The following is a 4,497-nucleotide window of genomic DNA, read 5'->3' on the forward strand; positions in this document are numbered from 1 at the left end:
GCCATTCAGCCACTAAATGGTCTCCTCTTGCTGCCAACATGTCCACGCTGTGTCATTTAGCCACTATATGGTGTCCTCATGCTGCCAACACCTCCACACTGTGCCATTCAGCCACTATATGGTGTCCTCATGCTGCCAACACCTCCACGCTATGTCATTCAGTCACTATATGGTCTCCTGACACTGATGCCACCACCAGGCTCTGTCATTGTGCTGCTGTGCGGCAGTGATTCTAAGAGCGATGTCGGTAATCTGCATGCTATTCTGAATAACAGTATTATTTCACTACCACAGCACACTCCACATGCGTTTTAGGGCACAGCAAAGTGTTCTATACCCCTAAAGAGGCTGTATGTAGGCTAGAAATAGTCTTTTCTAACATTGATTCGCCGCAAACAAATTTGTATCGCAACAAACTTTTCAGGAAAATTTGTCGAATCGGCCGAATCGAATTTTTGAAAAGTTTGCTCATCTCTAATCTTTACTATAACATTATTTCTCACCTCCTCCCTTAATCCTATTCCTATAATAGCTGTTTTAACATCAAAATCTATATTTTTCCCAAATTTCTTCTCGGTCCAAAACTTGTTTAGCTTAGGACACCCCCAGGCCATATGAGTCAGATCTACCTCTTCAGCTTGGCATTTTGGGCACATTGAGTCTAAATCTTTTTCCTATGTTATGTAAGAACCTAGGTGTATATGGAATCCTATGAGCAAATTTTATCATTGAAATTTTATGATTCATATTTAGAGATGAGTGCACAATATTTTTTAAAACCTCCCCCCATTCTTCTACTTCTATCTGTCCAACCTCTTGCAACCATTTTTCCCTACTTTTTGGGGGAGATTTATTCAGAGAGGATCCTATGAGTCCCTTACATACCTTGCCCAGAACTTTTGTTGATGTAGTCTGCAGACTAAATATAAAGTCCATTAATTTGTGTCTATTTATTTCCCATCTAGGGTTATTTTTATCCTTCTCGAAGGCACTCTTTACTTGTGTATATATATATAAAAAATTGCTCTTCTGATTAATATTATATTCCCTACTAAGTGTTTTTCATTCTTTTAACCTATTCTCTACTACTAAATTATTCACTCTAGTAACCCCCTTTTCTTCCCAGTTTACATATTCTTTTCATTTCCAAATTTCTCGAAAATATCCATTATCCCATAGTAATGTGTATTGCAAGCTTCCCTTAATTCCCATTATCCATCTAGTGAATCTCCATTTATCCATAGGGTCGAAGCATGGGCCAGATATATTGATGACGTGATCTTCATCTGGAAAGGAACCGAGGATGAATTGAGAACATTCATGAGCCACCTTAACTCAAATGACTTAAACATCAAGTTGACATACAAGGTAGGTCGCCACAAAATGGACTTCTTGGATGTCTCGTTTTCAGTTGATGAGGACGGATTGGTTCAGTCGGACCTTTTTAGGAAACCAACTGCTACCAATTCTCTCCTTCACGCAGAATCATCACACCCTCGTAGTCTCATCAGAGGGATCCCTATGGGACAATTTTTGAGACTAAGGAGAATCTGTTCAACAGATGAGGGATTCGAAGCAAGGGCATGTGAACTCTGGGAGCGATTCCGAGAACGGGGGTACCAGGAAAATTGGATCTTGAGGGCATATCTAAGGGCCAAACATACTAAACGCGAGAGTCTTCTGCAATCAAAACCTAAGAAAGATGGTGATAACCAGGTGAGGCTCATCACAACCTATCATAGCCAGATACCACAAGTACGGGACATTTTGGCCAAGTATTGGCAAATCCTTACATTGGATCCGGTTTTACAATTATATATTTCTGAGAATCCATCCCTTACTTTTCGTAGGTCCCCGAATTTGAAGGATATTTTGGTGACTAGTCATTATAGGCAGAAGACGCCCTCACCATTTACTGCTAAGAAACAAAAGTGGGGGTGTTATCCATGTGGCAACTGTGTGGCATGCCCCAACATTTGTAGAGATACAGAGTTTCGGAATTCAGATGGAACTAGGAGTTTTAAAATTACCCATCACATCTCATGTAATACGATCGGTGTGATCTATCATGCTACCTGCCCCTGTGGTTCTATCTATATAGGGATGACGACGAGAGAGTTGAAGAAAAGAACAAGGGAACACGTCTTGAGTATATTGGCGGCAAATGAAGAATCGGATCTACGAAGGCTCACAACAGTTCCACGACATTTCAAGCTCCACCACAATTGTGACCCTCGAGGTCTGATGGTAAGGGGCATCGATCACATTTTTATTGGGAGTAGAGGAGGCAATTGGAAGATCAAATTAGCCCAACTAGAAATGAGATGGATTCACCGCCTCAAAACCATCCACCCCCACGGCCTTAACGATTATGTTAGCTTTGCACCATTTTTATAGTTTGGATTTCGTGTCAGTTCTTGGTTAGGTGTCTCTTTTTGGTTAGTTGATTTTATCATTGGTTCTTTTAATTGATTTTAATCATATTTTTCTTTCTCTCTTCTTTCTTTCTTCTTTCTCTTTTTTTCTTTGTCTTTTTAGGTTTGGGAGCTATTCCGCGTCTATATGCCAATTTAAAGTTGTACTTTAATGTATTAGGTCATTGTTCATGCACCTTATCTGGGGACAGTTCTACCCTGTCGCCTGGGGTCATACTTGCACCTTTTAATTGTATAATTAACACACATGCACTTTTAAATATTTAATTGTTCACGATCATTTTTATAATATTATGTATCTAATTACACATTTTTTTTAATAATAGTGTTTAATGAATTGTTTTTACTAGTATAGTTATGTCCTATCACTCTTATTTTATACACTTTTTCTACACTTTTTTTGATCATATTGATCAAATATCATTAGGTTTTATCACCATTAACATATTCTTTTTATTTATTTCACTCACATTTTGTCATAAATCTCCACTGATATTCACGTTGATTTTAGCTTTTTATTATTAATTTTTGTCACTATGTCCATATATAATAATATTTATTATGAATTGTACATTACGGATTTATTACCACCATGTATTATTCTTCTTTTTTCACTTTTCTTCACAGTTTTCAATCACGCTTTCACTTTTTTGTGGTGGAGGGTAAGTTTCCTGTTTGCACGGTTTATCACTATGGTGTGTTATGTTGTATGTTTTGTATGTCTGTCCTATATGTAATTTTGTGCCGGCTTGTGCTGTCCGAGTGTGTCATGGGCTTTTATTCTTATGTTTATATCGATCACTAAGGGGCGGGACTTGATCGTATCGCATTACTCGCGATCATGTGACCAAGCTCAGTCTCGATCTGATCCCCTGGTCCTATTCTGATTCCCTGATGTCATGTGACATCTCCAGACCTCGTTCTGATGCAGCATTCCTTTCTATCTCTTCTCGATCCGGCGCTGGGGGATCACGTGACTTAGTGTCACGTGATACCTCCAGACCTCGTTGTGATCCTCTTCCCCATTTCCGGATCCTATTGACCAGGACTCTTACTATGCGCGCGGCACTGACGGAGTATGACCAACCAATAAGGTATCGCATAGGATATATAGTAGAACGCATGACTGTGACACTAATAATTTTCACCTGCATCCTGGCCTCCTTTTCTGTTATGACGCTACGGATTGGCTCCCTCTATCTATTTATACATCACTTCCTCTGACCTGAGACACGCCCCCTGACGAAGCGGCAAGCGAAAACGCGTTCGGGGTAGGTGAGCTGTCCCAGGATAGGGTGCATGACCAGTATTTGTTTGCTTTTTCCATTCTTTGTTTACCCTGCCCTTCCTTTCTTTGTATTCGATTCTTGGTTCTCATAGTCTCATTTCTTATACATGTTATGTATTTGCATATTGACATATTCCATATGGTACGCCACCATTTTGAATGAGACCTTTTGTATTTTGTACATTTTGTTTAGTCGTACGGGACATTCTCATCATTCTTTTGCAGTGTGTGTTGTATGACCACCGATTTATTATTGTTATGTAATTTTTTAACATAAGTTTTTATTGTTCTTTCAATAAAGTATATGAATTTTTTCCATATTTGGCCTCATTGTTTTTGGTGAGAGTATGTTATAGTGGCCTATGGTACTATTACTTAGTTAGTTTGGCTAACATATGCTTCCTGTGTATTGCAGAGTATTTTTGTTCCATTCTCCACAATGGATTTTATGAGTCGGGAATCCACCTGGCAGTCCCAGGCGGAGAATTTATTCGGTGTGTCTACTGCACCCACTGGCAATTCTGACCAAGAAACTACACGAAATCTAAAGAAATCTATTAAGGCTTTATTACATCGAAAAACTAAGATCTGGTGGAACCGGGCCTCATTACAACAGTATTTGGTAAACGGACTTGTTCCTCGAGGTCTAAGGATACATACTTTTCCCTCTTATGGTCTTGAGGACACACTGTTCACCCAACAATGGGAGGAAACTTGTCATAAGAGTTCAACTACATTTATTCAATTGATCCTCGAATTGAACACGCGGAGTTT

At 39.2% G+C, this 4,497-nt stretch overlaps 1 long non-coding RNA gene across 1 annotated transcript; it reads left to right on the plus strand.

Annotated features, from left to right (window-relative positions):
• The first annotated feature begins 1,242 nt into the window (after window positions 1–1,242).
• LOC130303790 (uncharacterized) lies at window positions 1,243–2,215 on the plus strand. The gene is made up of 3 exons (XR_008853819.1): window positions 1,243–1,368; window positions 1,562–1,716; window positions 2,102–2,215. It is a non-coding gene; the product is annotated as an uncharacterized LOC130303790 (long non-coding RNA).
• The last annotated feature ends 2,282 nt before the right edge of the window (window positions 2,216–4,497 follow it).

Source organism: Hyla sarda, chromosome 1, assembly GCF_029499605.1.
Source record: "Hyla sarda isolate aHylSar1 chromosome 1, aHylSar1.hap1, whole genome shotgun sequence".
Taxonomy (NCBI): Eukaryota; Metazoa; Chordata; class Amphibia; order Anura; family Hylidae; genus Hyla; species Hyla sarda.